This window comes from Poeciliopsis prolifica, unplaced genomic scaffold (assembly GCF_027474105.1).
Source record: "Poeciliopsis prolifica strain line A6 unplaced genomic scaffold, Auburn_PproV2 SCAFFOLD054, whole genome shotgun sequence".
Classification (NCBI taxonomy): domain Eukaryota; kingdom Metazoa; phylum Chordata; class Actinopteri; order Cyprinodontiformes; family Poeciliidae; genus Poeciliopsis; species Poeciliopsis prolifica.
Window position 1 is genome coordinate 1,907,381 of NW_026562429.1, and position 18,713 is coordinate 1,926,093.

Below are 18,713 nucleotides of genomic sequence, written 5' to 3' on the forward strand. Positions count from 1 at the left end.
GATGTTTAACGTCTTCTGGCTCCATTTTGTCGCTTGTTGTGGCCGCAGGATGAGTCGGATGCAAATCTCCTGGGATGTGTGACTGATAGGAGCGTAACAGGGCGGAGCTGCGTACGCTTGCAGCACATCAGAAACACCCAGAAACCTGTGATCAGGTCTGAAATCTGGGTGTATAGGGATGGACTCACATTTGAACCTTCAAAATCACATAAAGATGTTTACAAAGTCGGTCTTCCATCACTTAAAATAAAACATTTTGGGCCAAATACAAAATCTGAATGTTCTTAAAGGTCCAGTTGTGCCAGAATGTATAGATAAAGTTATTTAAACTGTTTGTTTCAGCATTCAGTAAATGTTTCTTAAAATTAAATAATATTGATCCGTCCATCCAGGATTTTACGATTGTTTTTGTACTTTTTCAATCAAAATAACAGATTTTTTGGTGCAAATTTAGAAATACTTGTAAGAAATTTTAATGATATTTGCGCTGATGTATGTGCGATGTTAAATATGTCTTTATTATTCGCCGTATCAATCAGACTATAAGTTGACATAAAACAAGGCTGAGGCTGCGGTCACTTAAATGATTTTGGCAAATTTGCAATAAAAATCAGAAAACATGTGGGGATCCTTTATAATGATATTTTGTATGAATTTTGAGGATGTGTGAAAACTAGATGGATGTGATGATGTAATTTAGAGTTGAGACGGCCACAGAAACAGCTAAAGGCGAGCCAGGTTTGGCCCCCGGACCTGCAGTTTGGCATGTGATTCTCGATCTCTGAATGGTTTTGCAACAAAATTCTTTAAAAGAAATATGTACGTTCCGCTACTTTTATGAATCTTACTTAAATTATTCCTGACAATTTTTCAGCAAATTGTCCAATTTAACTTTTTTTTTTTTAACCAAATCTTGTAAAATAAGTCCTTCTGGTTGAGCTTAAATCTTTCCTTTCCTGTTGGGAACCAAACCGGTTTTTCTTAGATGATATTTATATTTATTCTAGCAGAAAAACAAACCCAACAACAATCTGACCGGGTTGTTTAGTTTCAGGTGAGTTGAGGCGATTTTGCAGGCGATGTCGACGTTTTCTCTTCGTTTCTGGCGAAAGGCAGAGAAAATGGAGAGAGGGTGGTCTGGAATATTACCCCTTTCAGTCAGTGAGATTAGCTCATATGAGCCGCCTGCCAAATGTATTCGCATCATACATTAAAAATGGCATTCAATATCGCTGGATAATTTACACACATTCAGCGACTAGAAATGAGTTGGAGCTGCACTGAATTTACATAAAATCTCTGTAGTGACCTTAAATGACATCTGTATTATAATACAGACATGTTTAATTGCTCTAATGGGTTATTCTGCTTCCACATGGGGTTATGAACCAAACACAGTGGACTCTGACTTGACTGGCACTTTTTTTTTTTATTATCACTCTCTGAAATCCACTTTTTAATCTCCTCACCTTACTGCCTGCAGAAATATTGTCATTGCCATCCGCGACTTCTTGGCCAGGGCCTAAAATGTAAATCAATATTTTCATTATCATGTGCAGAATACAAAACAACTCCACAAGGGTAAATGCGGTGGTGCTGACCATGACTTTTCCCGCATGGAAAGAGAAAAAGTGAGGCAAGGTTGAGGTTACCTAATGGAATTAAGGACTTGGGACATTGCAAAGCAAGAAAGGCGCAATTTTAAAGCTCATATTTCAGCGGCAGCGCCGTTCTTCATGTCTGTAAGGAAGCTTTTACAAGCTCACTTTTCAACCCAAGTTTTTATATCTGTGCCAACACACAGCCAGCGGACCCCCTTATAATCAGCTACCTTTTATCACAAAGGAACTAATCCACTAAAGTGCCACACTCGTGATTTCCTTCCAAACTCCGATGGCAGCAATAGCAGCTAAGAACATCTCACTGTTTCTCTACAACCAAAGTGCCAATCATTTCTCGGCTGTGAACTCCACAAATTGCCAGAGTTAAGCTGAGATTTGTTGTGTGTTGAGGGGTCGGAGCAGCTATCCTGTTGCCATGGTTCTGCACGTCCAAACTCACTGGTATAATGTCTCCACTCACAAAGGAGACATTTGAATTAGCTTTTCTTGCTAAATGTTAGATATTAAAACCAGTACTTAAGAAAAAGTACAAAAACACAGAAAAAAATAATAATTCAGTAAAGTAAAATGACCAAATTAACATTTTTACTTGGGTAAAAGTAAGTTTTTGCTTTCATTGAATATTGAAAGTGCTGAATATATTAGTACCTAAAACTATCTCAAACTATTCTTTATTTTGGACCAAAGCAAGATTATGAATGTTATCAAGGGCCAGTTGTTCCAGAATGATTAAGACTATTGAATTGGACATCTTTAGTCCCTGAAAGATTTACTCTTGCTATGCAAAGAATGATCAACAAGTCATATCACAACAAAAAACAGGCATGCTAATGTTAGCTTTTATGCTAACTTCCTACTTCTGTCAGTAGTAGCTGAACATGCTTTTTTTTGGGAAAGTTTTGGGTCAGATACAACTTTACTAATAAATTATAAAACAATATTGTAAAGAATGAGTAACCAGGATAGCATAGCAGCTGTTAAGCAGCGTTTCTAGTCCCTTCAGAAACTCCACCTGGGACAAAATATCTAAGACTAGTGGGATGTCAATGTGATGGTCGTGGATTTTAATGAAAGTATCTGTACTCACTAACAGCAAATACCTTCTTTAAAATGACCTGTACTGAAGCCAAGGACAAAAAAGAAATCCTGATATCTATCATTTTAAATTTCAAGGAGAATTTAACGTCGGTTCAAAATAGTTACAACTGAAATTGATTCAAAAACTTGTCTGCAAGTTTTTAAAGATCAATATACAGTGTATACACACTCTCAGCACAGCTGGAAGTAGGTTAGCCCACAAAGTCTAGCAACATTTCTCCAGTGATACTTTTTTATACCAAACCTCCTGGGCCTGATATGCTGTCAGCCCCGGGGCTTCAGCCTCAGTAAGCTGCGGCATTAAAGAGGAAGTTTGGTTTATAAGTGGAGTGGTGCGATGCTGTTACAAGTAGGATGTATTTCTCCTGCAGCAGACATCGGTCTAACCAATACCCCTCCACTTTTTATTGCGTCCTTCAGTTGTTTAATTATTAACTTTATTTTTATTCCATCAGTAGCCGCATCGTTGCCTCCTCAGCGGCTGCTTCAGGTTACAGGAGATCAAAACTGCAGGATGCGTGTTGATTTCTATATTCCGCAAAGGTTCTAACAAACTATCAAAACATTTCTTATCCACAGTTCTCTGCAGGTTATTGCACAAATCTTGTGCCAGATATAGTTCTGGAGCCTCATGTATAAGTCTGAATGTAGAAAAACGAACATCGTGTGAAATGTTTATGTGCAGCAGCCACACAAATCTTTGTAGTCGACATTAACAAAGTAAAAAGCTCTAAAACGCGACTAAATACATTAAAATCTGCCTCCGTTCACATTTACGGGGTTTCACCAACTCAAATGTAAGACTTTCTAAAACCACTATAAGAGAAATTTAAGACCTAACTCCACCATAAATTTGCATTTATCCATGACAGACACACAAAAGCTAGCAAATTAGCTATCAAGGGTAGTTGGCGCTTTGACTCACAGAATGCACTGAAAACGTCTGCAGGCAATTGAAACTTGAGATTGAAAGAAAAGTCCCAGTATTAGGGCTTAAACTGCAAAAACAAAATTTAAGACCTGTGATTTTAAGACCAATTTAGTAAGGTTTCTTTAATTGATGACATTTTAAGGTCTTAATTGTGGACACTTACATACTGGCATGGCATGTTGATAGTTTTAGAAACTAAAAAAGTGTACAAACTGTCACAGGAAGTCAGCCATTTAGGATCAAAGATGCATTTTTTTCTGCCTTTAACTTAGAAATGTCAAAAGCTCAATTTTTGGCGATCAAAATTTATCAAAAGCTTTTTGCTGCACCAAAGAATCTGGGCGTGGCCATTCGACAGAAAACTTTGATGTGGAATAACTTCTACACAAAGTGTTAGTGATGGACTTTCTATAGATATGGTCATTTTGTCATTTAAGCTCCACCCACTTAAAACAGGAAGTGGAGGATCTCATCTCTTTACTCTCACTCTTACAACTTTCAATGTGAGATGAAACTACTGGAATTAAAAATCACTTTTCATTCTTTTTACACATCTTTACCTGAATAACTGTTTCCTGCTGCTAGTTTTCCTTAGAAAACTTTACAAAAAACCCTGGTTAGCTGTTTATTATACAGCCAAGAATCAATATATTCAATGTGAGATAAATACAATGATAAAGTTAAAGACAAGTTTTAGTATTTAGTATTTTTATGGTTTTTATGGCTACATTTTATGGTGAGTAGCTGTTGCATCATCACGGTTTTTCTTGTCTTCCACTACTTTGTCTTCATGATTTTGGAAATGAGTTGAACATTTACTAAATAAGAAGCCAAAGAAGAGGAAAAGTGTCAGAAGAAAAAAAAATTAACTTTTCTTACAAATCCCCAAAGAACTACCGTTTAAGAGCGACAGCAGTTTTTTTTTTTCTGTTCTAAAATAATGAAAACCCTCATTAGCTCTCATTACACCAGCAGTTGAGAAGCAGCCAAAGATTAGCTACTCAAAGGTTTCTGAAAGAGAGCTTTTACCAGGTTGTTTATTGAAATTAATATTGGCTGGTTTGATGGACAAGACAAGACAAATTTACCTGTTTTTCTCCCTTTCTGGTCATTATGAGACCAGCCAGCAGCAGCCAGCATAATGATAATTAATGAAAAGTGAAAGTACAAGGTGGACTCATTACAGCGCCAGTTTTGATATAGAATTGTGTTTAATAAGAAGACGCATTAAAGGGATGGCCTTCAACACTCGTATGATAAAATCTGAACATGTTCAGGTGTCTTTGTCTCATTATGTGCAAAACTAACGGTTATTTAAACAGTCGAATGATTGATTAGTCTGGTGATTAATCTTTTAACTGGTTAGTCTTAAGCCTGTTTTTATGCAATAATAGAGAAACATTAGAAGATACAAATAAACAAAAAAATAAATTCCTCTTTTTAATAAGGAGGAGTTTTGGCTGAAACTTTTGGCTTCTTTTGAGTCTGTGACCTCCAGTTAACATTTAATCAATAACTAAGTTAGTTGGTGATTATTTAAATGATAAATTAATTACAATTATACAGATTAATTCATTAATCTGATTAATTGCTGACAATTAATCAGACTAACTACTTATATGTATATTTCTGTACAAGTATATATAAACATTATTTTAGTAATTGATTAATCAATTATTCAGGTGATTAATCAATTAATTTGATTGTTAAAGAAATCAAATATTTTACCAACTTTTCATTTAACCATTTCAGTCTTTTTTTTTTTTACAATTTTGGAAATGCTTTAAAATAAAGTCTGTACACTCTTTTAACGATTGCTAAATTAGTTGACGATTCAATTAGTCTCAATTAATCATTTCAACCTTTACGTTTCTATTTGTTTCTACATAAATATACAAAAATTATCCAGTATCCTGTAGGTAGAAAATCTTTTACATCTTGTGAGATTTTCCTTTTAAAATTAGATTTCTCCTCCTCCTCCCTTCGGTCCCTTCACTTTTCAGGGAGGAACAAAAATGCCTGAAATTGCTTGTGGTGATGAACAGAAAGTTTCCATTAAGTTTTATTAAACTATGTTATTCAGCTGTGTAAGACTTTAATTAATTTTATTCTCTGGTTATAAAGTAATTTGATTGTATGGGCAAAGGGGGAGATCAGGGATTCATATCGGCCTTTCCATCCAAGGTTGAAATCATTTTACCAAAAGCACTGGGAGATTAGAGATGATTTTGTTAATAATAGTTCAGTAAAACAGCCACATGTGAATCTGATATAATTGAAAAAAAAATCTGCTGCAGCATCAGCATAGCTCCCTTGTCAGAGTGAATTAACTTCTGGCTGAATAGCAAAAGGAAATCTTTTTGCTGTCCACTTATTCAATAGATGTTGGGAGTCAGTTTGTCTCATCAACAATTAAAGTTCAACAAAAAAAAAAAAAAAAAAAAAATCAGTGTAGAATAATTTATTAACAGTTTAAATTAATCTTCAGATTTTTTTAAGGAGTGTTCAAAATTTATATTATTTTCACTTTATTGTATCTAGAAATGTGAATGTGAGATTGATAGCGTAGCATGCTAACAACAATATTAATGTCAAAGTTATGATGAAGAATGTCTTCTGCACTATTAATTCAGTTCAATTCAATACAAAAATGCTTTATTAATCACAGAGGCAAATTAAATGCATCTCAAGATTGCAATCCATGATTCTATCGCTAACAAGCTAGCTAGCTAAATTATTGTTTGTTTTCTGGACGATATTCGTCTTCGCCACTGGCCCACTTCTGTTGCCAACCCGTCCGCTGCTACATTTACTGTACGCTAAAAGGTTTCATGCCACTTATATTTTAATACATATTTGGTTTTTTTTTTTTATTTGGTTTTTTTCCAGACACCAAAAAAACGCCTAGGATTTTTTTTGTGCCAGGGTTGCTTTTAGAAGCTATAGAAAACAAAATGGAAGCACAAAATGCAATTTTTTTCCTCATTTCAATAGAAATGAGAATTTTCATCTAAAACTTTGGCTCTGTCTAGACATACAGAGCCAAGGTATATCTCCCGAGTGTGTTTCTGGGTAAAAAAAAAAAAAAAGAAATGATTTTTTTTAGATTGAGAAGATATAAGCGGATGTATTTAGATTAATAAAAAAATACACCATCTTTCCCACAGCACAACATGAGAAAAGTGGCACAAACAATTTAACCACAGAAGAAGAATTCACGATCTTAAAATCTCACAGTTGAAACAATAATGGAGTTTCCAAAGTAAAACAATTCGAATAACAAAAAATAAATATATGTTTGTATTAATTAGTGTTTTTGCCATTAATAGGCTTTATAAAAACATTGAGAAGTGTATTTTTGGTCTCCAATTCCCAGGCCTGGACAGTCACACACATTTAAATAAAAATGGAACCATTGAAGAGGAAAAGAAGTGGCAGTACTTTTCTATTTTTTGAGCATTAGGTGCATCCAAAAAGTCTACTTTGACTAGACTAATGTTCACCTTCTGAATCCAAAGCTCCTATAGTGACTTCAGGAGAAGCTTGTCATCTACTAGAAATAATATTTGCTTTTGGGCATTTCAGAGTCTCCGCAGGGGAAGAGGGGCAGCGCTCGTGTGATAGGCAGCGCGGCGCTTTGGACGGCAAGAGGCACAGTGGAAAAATTGCTTCTGTTCCCTTCATCTTTATTATGGTTATTGAATTTGGTTCAAAAGGAGCTGACATCAAAGCGTTGCTCAGAGATTCATAATTCAAGAGGTTCAGTGTATTTTATTGTGAGCCCTGCAAAAGGAATGTCAGAAACAGTCAGTTTGGATGATATATATGTGCTGAGCTCAAACTACCTCCCAAAAATAAAAAAAAATAAAAAAATCGGTGGAAAACATTTTTTCCGCTGATTACTAGAGCACCTAGCTTGAAGGTAAGCAACAAAGCAGGAGCTAATCTATTCCCACGTCTGGTTAACCTGCAGATTATGAGACCAAATGGACACTTGAAGGTGGAGTGTAGCAGGTAATTTGATCCGTTGAAAACCTATTAGGTCTTTACTGTAACGCATTAGATGTGCAATAGTTGGGTGCTTGACTTTGATCTTCAAAGCTGACCTCCGTTCTGCGTCTGATTGATGGATGGAGTCCACCGTCGATGGCTGCATATCCATCAAGCAGAGGAACCCCGTGATGAATGAATATGTCCTTTATCAACCGTGCATCACCTCATGAAGTATTGTCCTTTCTCACCCAACGTATTTATCCTTCAGCCAGAGATTGATTAACTATGGAGGTGATTCAGGCAGCAATTATGACCTCATCGCTAATCAATCTGCCCCCCATGGGAGTCCTGCTTACTGTTCGGCACACAGACCAGCAGGTTTGACACCAAATTGGGATTTTTTGTACTTACTGCATTTTTCTGTATGCAAAAATTTCAGGGAACAGGAATAGCAATCGTTCCTAAACAGAGTGAGGTTAGATGGAGCGACGGAGTATTAGGGCCAGGCTAAGAAAGGTTAAAATGTAAAAGTCTAAGAATTACAAGAATCAAGTCAAAATAATACAAGAATACAGTTGTATCAGAAAAGTTTAAATAATACAGTGATACAGTTGTAATAACATAAAAATAAAGCCATAATATTATGAGGATAAAGACTAAATAATGGAAGAATGAAGTCATATTCCCAGAATAAAGTTGCAAAAGAAAATAGTTTAAATAAAATGTGAATAAAGTTGTAATAACATGAAAATAAGGTCATAATATTTGGAGAATAAAGACTAAATAATGAAGAATAAAGTTGAAATATTTGCAGAATAAAGTCGTATGAGAAAAAAGTAAAAACATGACAAAAATAAACTCAGAATATTTTGAGAAAAAAGTCACAATTTTCCAAGAATAAAGTGATTTTAAAAGGATAAAGTTGTATATGAAAGAAAAGTTTAAATGATACAAAATTCAAGTCATAATATTTGGGGAATAAAGGCTATGAGGTACGAGCATAAAGTGATATTCTGAGAAAATACTTAAACTTTCCAATATTACCAAATTAAAGTTATATGAGAAAAAAATCAAAACAATACTGAAGTAAAGTCATAATATTATGAGACTGACGTCGCAATATTCCCATAATAAAGTTGTACAAGAAAAAAGTCGAAATAATACAGGAACAGTCATAAAAGCAGGAGAACAAAGCCAGAGTACTAAGAAAATAAAGTCGCATGTGAAGAAAGTCGTAGTAATTCACAAATAAAGTTATAATATTCAGAGAATAAAGTTGCACAAGAAAAAAGCTGAAATAGTACGGCATTAAAGTCATAAAAACATGAGAATAAAGTCATAATATTTGGAGAATAAAGTCAAAATAATATAGAAGAAGTCATAATATGACGAGAATCAAATACTAAAATTACCAGAATAAATTAGTGAACCAACTTAAAACAAGAATTTTGTTTTAAGTTAATAATCCTAGATCTTGATTAAAAATATAACTTATACTTGAAATAAATTTTGACATATAACTCAAGAAAAACATCTTGTAAAAGATGAAGTGATCTGCAAATTGAACTCGCCTTTTTTCATCAACATTATTTAATGTTTACTTGCTATAATCGGCTATATTTCTTGCTGAAACGTTTAAGTGCACAAAGATAATCACAGTAGAAACTCGACAAAAATACTTGGCAGGATTTTGTGTTTTGCAGTGAGTTGCAATTTTGCACCATCAGGTGTGAAAATACTGAAAAAAACCAAAACTGTGTCTCAGAAACTATATTTTAGAAACCTTGATTTTCTGCTTGCTAAATAAAAATATGACAGAAAGATGAAAGAAAAGCCTCCAACTGAAACAAATTACACTGAACGTCACTGCAGGAGTCGGAAGCATGCATCTGCAGAAATGATTGTTTTTATTTATTTTACATTTTGAGACCGTTTCTCTTTACCGTGTGGCGTCATGAATTGGTAAACATGGTGATAATTTCTGGAAGTTGTTCTGAAATCACCGATCTTCAGTGAAGTTCAAGCTGTATCCGCCTCTTCTTGTTAACAACACACGCGCCGCACTGACGCAACAAATCCTCCAGTCAATTGCCGACAATTTCACAGAAATTTTCCCAACACAAACACAGCAACAATAACACCGTTTGGCCACGGGAATTGAAAGATAATTGTCTGAGCCTGTGGCGTTGCAGCTTCCAAAACTTCATGCTCTATTTCTGGTGCAGCCTCTCTGCTTTGCACGTGTTTATTTACGGCTCATAAATAAAGTTTCTATTTATGTATACCTTAAAAATCACACGTTCTTCCCCGTCCTTGCAAAAATGGAAATGTGCGCTGTTGTTATCTGCGAGAAAAGAAACGAAAACAACGTGCGCGTTCGCTATAAAGAGCACGCCGGCTTCTTCAAAAGGGCAGTTTGAAAAGAGAGGGCACGCCGATGCTTGAACATGATGTTGAATAAATACATTAATTACGGGGGAATTATGTGCGCGGCACATGGGCTGGCTTGCCTTCAAGTGCCAGGGGTTCCTCATAAATATACATTTAAAAGACATGTGGCAACATCAAGCAGTAACCTCTTAACAATGAACTTCTGTATCACCGTCTACATGATGAACACCTACCCCACATTGCGAAGAAGTCAACAGTTTTTTTTGTTTAATATTAATAAATGTAAATGAATGCTTTGTTTATTTGAGTTGAGAACTCTCAGAAGTCAGAAAATAGACTCTGTTTGGCTTTAACTCTCCAGATGAAGACAGAAATATCAGATATCAGGGACAGTGAAACTTTTGGGATTAAAAAAATCACTTTTTTCTGTCGCGTGCGTCGTGTTGTCGGAGCAACGATGCTGTAAAATGTGTTTATTATGGATTACGACCCATTTACAGGCGCAACTCGATAAATTTAACTGTTTTTAGGAATTCAAGTTGAAAAGCAAATACAGATCCATGACACTGCAAAAACACAGAATCTTCTCAAGTAGATTTTAGTGCAAATATTTTAACACAGTTAAATTTGCATAAAGCTAACTTACAAAAAAGTTAGCTTTTTATGTTTTTATGTAACTAACCCCTTAGTATTTATGAAAAATGTATTATTAGTGTAATTAGTTTTTTAGTCAAGAATAAGGAATTATTCACTAACACTTAAAAAAGTTACATGTAAGTTAATTAGTTTTATCTATGCCAAAGTATCTACGCTAAAACCTAGACCAAAAATACTTTTAATAATTTTGAGTTTTTGTTGTGAATAGATGTATTTCAAGTATTTATTTCTGTTCATTTTTATTGTCAACCTCTGAAGGAGACGCTGAGCGCAGCTTCCTGTTTTGCAAAATGTGAATAAAAATGGAGTAGACTTTGTTGGTGTCGTATTCCTCCTTGATCTTTGGTAAGAAACCATGAGCCATTTTTCCTTTGTTTTGGTTATAATTACCCAGAATGCCCTGTAATGTAGTCCACTTCCTGCTATTTTGATCTGCTTGGCTTATGCATTCGAACTGAACCAAAGAACATCATTGGTTTGTGCTTTTTCTGTTTTATCTACATTTATGTGTATCTTACAATAAACAACTTGGTTTTCTATGCACTTAATCTCAGCCATGATAACATCAATAAGATTTCAAAATCCTCCTAATCAAATGATCATGCAGGATAGAAACAAGAGGCTCAGACTGTCTGCGTTTGCACATGGTGGCTTTGAAATGTGTGACCCTTCGTCCAGGTGTTTCCTGGAGCCCCATCTGTTCCTCCTGAGCCCGACAGTCTCATCGTGTCGTCGTTTCACACTGTGGTTGTCGGCAGAAAGAAAAAGCACAAATACGAAAAGCTTGCCCTGATGAAACCCAAGCAGGTATCTTTAACTCCCCAGCTGCTGTAAGAATAAATTCACACCAGCCCAGTTTAGTCTGCTTTAAACAAACAATCCTACAACCCCTCAATTTTTATTAACATTTTGCGAAACAGGAAGTTGTGCTCATTGTTTCCTTCAGAGGTTTTTGTGTCATTTCCTTTAATGGTTCTTGGTGATTGATTAAATTGGACTTTACAATTAGGATTAGCATGTTAAAGGGGAATGTATTATCCAAAATTCACATTTTAAATTTTTATGTATTTCCTGTTTTGGTCACGTTTCCAAAACCTCCTGATTGTCAAGTCACACGTCCAGCACATTTGGCAAGCTGGTTTTATCGCTGGATTTACTGTACAATGGCTGCTGGAAAAAAAATATCACAAATCTACTTGCCACATTCGTGTTGGTTGTGCAAGAGGCTTCATTTCTGCTTTTCAAAGATGTTCGGTTATATAAATGCGCATCAGTTTGCAGCCATTTCAAAGGCTGAGTCTGGTTAGCATGACCAGCAGCAGCTTATTCGGATTTAAAAACAGCTCATTCTGACTACAATCTCATTATTTAATCAGGATTTTATACCTAAAAAAAGTAAAATCCTAATCTGTTCAAGGGACAATAACAGGTAACCTGTTCTACTCGTCAAAAGAAAATGAGAAGATGTGTGCGTCGTATTGGTTACCAGCCTCACTGTCAAGGTCAGAATTGAACAGTTGTGACATTGCTAATTGAGAATAGACTCGGCAGTTCAGTTTGCACTAATTTACAAACCGATCTGCCAATACGAGCCGCGGCTCACGAGGCGACTCGTGTCATTGGCTCACTGCAGCGCATTATTTTTGCCTTCCCCCCTCAAAGATCCAGGGTACAGATGACTTTTGTCAGCCATCAGATGCTGCGTGGCAGATGTCACAGCGTTTATTGTCACAGTGATTTATTGGTTGAGAGTGACCACAGCCACGGGGAGGAACACATCAAAACGGGGCCAGGCGTCGGTGAAGGGGAGCGACTGAATGCCAAGTCCTCCCAACAACTTTCATCCCATTCCTCTCCGGACTGCACATTTTGCTTCTGGTTATTGTTTGGCCATCTGTTGTCTTCTGAGCCTCTCAACTACACCGCAAAGCAAACACACACTCCGTGCCAAATGATATCACCTTCCTTTTGCCCTGATAATGCAACTCCACCGTCTCTTTAGTAGGTTTTTGTTTCTAATCTTGTTAGCTGCACAGACAACTTTTTTTTTTTTTTTCTGTTGAGTGAGGAGGATCTGGATTGATTAGCTGCACAGATTCAAATATCCACAAATGACTCTTTGGACGTGGCTTTGAAACTTCGTCTGAAATAAATTAAACGACTTCCTCTAAGAAAATATGAGAAACTTTCATTTTATATTAAGAAAAACATTCAACATGGTAGTTATGTAGTGGATTGTTTTGAAGAAGCTCAAAAATACAAATTTCTTATGATGTACCATCACAATAAGTTCCAATTAATGATTTTTTGAAGTTATTTTTTAAATAATTTTCTCCACTTTTTGTTCATTGACAGTATCAATAAATACAAAACTAGTGTTTTAAGTAAGCAAATTACCAATAAATACCCATTTCATATCAGTGTTGGGTAAAAAGACACAAGAAAATATTTTTATTCATATATTTTGATTGGGCTCACTGATATCTAAGCATTTGATATTAAATTAACATCCTTACTAACACTAATAACAAAAGATGACTGCCAATAATTATACTACCCATAGATTTTGACACTTTCTAACTTCCTGTTATTGCTAGCTGTGCTAACGTGCTAAAGCTAGAATGTACAGGAAATTGTTTAATCTTGTTTTATTTTTATTATTTGGTTTTTCCAAAGGAGAATAGTTTATTATATTGTATTCTTTACAATATTTAATAACTTAATAACTATATTTGTTCTGATTCTAAAGTAACAGCGGGACAGAAATCAACATAACCCTACGACATTCCTGCATCTTTGACCAATTTTAAGATTTTTTGAATGAGTTTTTTGTCTCGTCCCGCCCTACTTCTCTGAGCTTTTATAATTTCGCTGCTCGTTTGCTCAGGTCAGCTCCTTCTAGATGTGTTGAGGACGTGGCGGAAACTCAGAGTGTTTTCTGTGGCAGCTCCAAGGCTTTGAAATTCACTGCCAGTGCACATCAGACAGGCCTCCGCTCTCTCTGTGTATTTTTAAATCTGCTCTGGAAACTCATCCTTTTTCATGTGCTTTTGACCCAGCATGAGAAGCCTTGTTTTATACATAAAACATTTTGGTTTTATTTCTTACATATAATACCTGTTTATCATTTAGCGGCTCCTGGAAGCCACATTGTATAAAAATAATGTCACTTTAATCGGTTTCTACCTCTATATTTATTGTTATGGCGCCAACAAGCAGGAAGGAAGTGATGTTTTGTTTTCCCTAATTGACTTTGTAGCTAAACATGCTAGCGCTAGCTGATTGAACTGGTTGAACATTCAGAGTCACATAAAGATGGTTACAAAATCAGTCTTCTATCAATTAAAGAACATTTCTAAGACTGAAGTAATGTAATTGCACTTTTTATTGATTACCCCAATAAAAAGATTAACAATTGGTATTCCTGTGACGTGTTTATGATGTTTTTATGTTTTCAGGATTTGAACTGTTTAGTTGCTGAAATTTGCTATGCAAATAAACCTGATTGTTTAATTGGGAACTCAGTTTCAAATGTATATTTCCATTGTTTTCTGTCAGTATAAAATATAATTCACATTATCTTCTGTTTATGTTTTATTTTTATCACTTCCATTTAAACAATTGGAAAATTCACCAGCTTAGACACTGAGGGAGACGAGAACTTGAGCCAGTTTGAGACAAAATTAAACAAATTTACACAAAAATGTCAAAACAAAAGAAAAAGCCCTAAATAGTTAATTTAGACAGATAGTCAGCAAAAAAAGAAAGTCAATGTAGGAGTCAGTTACACTTTAACTCATTATGGTTTTCCAGTTATGGTCCAAGTTTATAGACGTTAGCATGTTAGCATAGCGCAGTTTCAAGAAATTTAATATTTGTACAACTTTGAATATATACTAAATATCCAAATGTGATTTTATTTCTAAAAAAATACATAAAATCAAACCTCGTCCTTTAAATATATTCATTTTATTTTTTGCTTGGTGTCATGATAAATTGATATCGCGATAAGTGATAATATTGTTGTTTTGAGATCATTTTTGTGTGATATAATGGCATAAAAAATGCAAAAAAATATTCTCAAAAATCCATAAACTTTAAATTATGATTAACATTTAACACTGGAACTGTAAGACATTTTAAATATCCAGAATAAATAAACAAAACAACAAATAATGTCTCTGTAAATAAAATTACCCTTCAAAAATATGGTTATTTCAGAAAAAAATACCAAACCGAAGATTTTTATCACCCCATTTTTGGTAGAAAAAGAAAAACGATAAATCATGCAAGCAGACATTGTTGATCATGTGATTCTTTGAACATTTGCAAGAGAAAAATAGGCAAGAAAACGTTTGTGACATCAGAAAATTGCCTTTACTTTCACCCATAGACATTACCTTGGGTTGTACAAAACATCCAGTCATCTTTTGTCTTCTCTATCCGAGACTTGAAATCCATTTTCCAAAACCAAAAACAATTACATGAATCTGAACAAACCTCGTTTGCCTCATTATTGTCAAACCAAGTTGACCTTCACCTTCCCTCAAACCCACAACAGATTCCAGCTTCTCATTCAGCAAATTTTATTAACGCTGAAATTTTGTTTCACAAATCGCACAAATGCCTTTGCTTTCTATTTAGAGCATGTCGTCTAAGCGAATTATGATAGCAAAACATTCCAGTGAAGCTTCACCTTCAAGGTTGACCTTACGAAGGCTATTCTCCGCTGATGCTCGGCGGAGATAAAAGCCAGGCGTCCTTCTCACCCCGCCCTCCTCGCAGGGCCGCGCCAAGGACACGCGCATCATCACTCCGCTGCTCTATCTGCCCAGGTGATGCATGGCTCCCATAGCAGTCAGTCTCAGGCAGTATTTATAACAAACTATGAGCGGCAGCAGCCGACTCATCACCGTCAGGCCTGCAGAATCCTTGGTCTGCGCCCATGCTTCCCCCTTTAATGCGTTTTGTTTTATGCCGTGAGCACACCATAAATTCCTATTTCTTAATCTGTTATTCAGATTCAATGTCGACAGAGGAGGAGGAGGAGTCTGGAAGAGGAAGAGGCAGTTGTTTTATATTTCAGAGGGGAGCAAAAAAGATGTTTTCTGTCAGAAGTTTTTAAATGGGAATGCACTGCAAAAACACAAAGTCCTACCAACTGTTTTTCGCCCATTTCACATGTGCCAAACAGAAGGCCTGGGGGCCACATCCTGTCCGCCGTAGCTTTTTCTGTGGCCCTCCAGACTTGTGCATGAATAAAACCTCCACGATTTGACTGCTTGAATATTATTTTATTATTCCAATTAAAGTGTTTTTTATCTGTTTACTGCCATATTACATCAGTCAATACTTCCAGTTTTACTGAAATCATGGAAATTCAGGCAAAAATCAACAAATTGCATCTTTTTTTGTGGTAATTGTGAGTTTAATGAAAAATGTTCAAAAATATTGGTTTTATATCAACTCCCCCCTGTAGGTGGCAGTATGTTTTACTTTTCCACTCTCATCTACTGTTTTTCTAAAATCAATATTAAGGAATTATTGACTTAAAACAAGCCCCTATATCTGGTTGAACAGTTAGTTTTGTCTTATTTCAAGTGGAAAAACATATTTAGACAAGAAACTGGACACAAATAATATGTTTTGCCTTTGCAGAGTGAAAGGCACTGAATGATAAATTTCAACTTTTGAGAAGAGTACAATTGAAATTTCTCAATTCATATTTCAAACCCAATTGCTGTTCGGCGAAAATCCAGCGGAGAGATGACTGACGGACACAATTTGAGAAAGACGGCGAGACGTAGAAGAATCTGCATTTCAGGATTAGCAGAGGGCATCTCTGGGCTGCGGGGGAGACGAACCTCAAAGAACAAGCAATGCTTGAAATTCATTAGGTGTCAGTGGGAGACAAAGCACTGACAGGTGTTTATGTAAATCATCAGCGGATGAATTCATCTCCCTAACGGGAAAACAGCAGTCCCGGAATAATGTGAGCCACGCGAAAGTAAATCATATCCACCTGTGAAGGTATGAGCATATTGTAATCCCTCTAATGTGCTGCGGTGGAGAGGCGCAGTTTGAGCTAATATTTACTGAGCTCTTCCTTCTCTTCCCTGATAACAGGGAAAACCTTTTCCACTTTCATTCAACACACAAAAACGGCAACGTCTATGTGCTGTTTGTACATGCAACTACCATTATTTCAATCATCGGGTAAAAGAATTGTCACATTTTACGTCTAAAATGTTTTACATAATTTTAGACATACGTTAAATATTCAATAATTCAATTACTTTGAACAGAAAACAATTTAAGTGCCTAAAATGCACTGACGTGGTGTACGAACGCTCGATTATTTATTGCATTTACAGCTAAAATGACACTGTTTCCTATCTGTAGATTATTTTTTCTATTAATAAATGGATTAAAAAAGGTGCAAAATATGACATTTTTGCCAGAAGTGTCTACACTCCAGTTAACGATTAATCTACTGCTAAATTACTTGATAATTATTTCAATTAATCACAATCTGAATTAATCATTTTGTAGCTACAGCTGTATGTTGTGACTTTTATTTTTATTCTTTAAATTACTAGCAACAGATCTAATGATTTTTTGTTTATATTACTGGAGACTTTGGTGACAAAATCGCAGCACCAATCCTACTGCAGCTACTGCTACCTTAGCAGCTTTGTAGCTATATTTAGCAACCTTTATGACCATTAGTCAAGTTTACGTTTTTCAATAAAGTGACAAATCTAACAACTTTTTATCTCCTAAATCAGTTCTGCAACATGAGACTCCAGACCTTAATAACTTTAGCTAATGATTCTGAGTATAAATCCTGTAACAAAAACAAATTTTTAAAAGTTTTAAGGGAATAATTGTTCCGCAACAAAATGGTAAAAGAACCAGAGGCACATTAGATTCTTTTAATTTGGAAAATATGTACTTTTTTAAGAGTCCATAGAGAAAATAGTGACTTTGTTTCATTTTTACACTGAAAAACAGAAATAAAATGGTTTGCCATTGTGTTGGGATGTTTCTTGCTGTCTGGTTCATTATGTAAAGCACTTTTAATTTGTAATTTTTATTCATGTGTAGAGGGAACCTTTGACCACAGCAAATCAAGGATGCGCTGTATAGCATTGTCCAAATATTGGGGGCTCGTCCAGAATAGTGAGACATAATGCTAAAGCATCATTTATATGCATATAAACCTGCCTGATGCTCGTTTTGTGTTCTATGGTTAACGTTAGAATGACAGCGTTTGGTGATTTGACTCTGGAGGAAGACATTAAAGGCTCCACTGAAAGCTAAAATATTATGTTTTGCTAAACGCTACAACACAGATAAGCTACCTGTTCTCCATCAGGCTCCGTCTGATTCTCATTAGCATAAATTACTGACATGAACCATAAAAATATCTGAAACTAATGTGACTCAATCAAGTGTAATGACATTGCACAAAGTGAATGTTCTTCCTTCATAGAAGATCTCTGGCTGAGCGCAGCCAGACGGCAGCTTGCAGAAAGCACACAGACCCGACAACAGCCAAATGTTTTGGCCTGCCATCAAATTACTCGAGGAATTAACAATAATTAGTGGCAAACGATGTGACCTGCTGCCGGCAACATTTGTCATTCTAACTGACAAATGTGGCAATCAGCAGCAGCGTTCGAAGTAAGAAGAAAACTGCCTTAAAACTGATTGCTTTACGTCAGAAAATCTATATCCATTAAAATACTCTTTCCCAATTCCCAAATTCCCATCGGAGAGAAAGAAAACCATCATCAGATGTCCATACCAACATATGGTCATGTTCCAGTGTTACAGGCTGATGAACTCCATGGGAATTATGAGCTAATCTAATGTCATGGCAAAAGGAAGAGGTTACAAACATTCCGATTTAAAGAATTAGACTGACATTTAATTGAATCTTAGCTAATAATCATTATATTTTGGTTTTATTTCACATTACTCAAGCAAATATTTGATTGTCACATTGAGGAATATGC

The 18,713-nt window shown here is 35.5% G+C and overlaps 1 long non-coding RNA gene across 1 annotated transcript in view; it reads left to right on the top strand.

Moving 5' to 3' along the window:
• The window catches only part of LOC129378974 (uncharacterized), a 129,507-nt gene extending 113,640 nt beyond the window's left edge, over positions 1-15,867 (top strand). The window contains exon 6 of the long non-coding RNA XR_008608118.1: positions 15,714-15,867. This is a non-coding gene — a long non-coding RNA (uncharacterized LOC129378974). The remainder of the gene's footprint in view (positions 1-15,713) is intronic.
• The last annotated feature ends 2,846 nt before the right edge of the window (positions 15,868-18,713 follow it).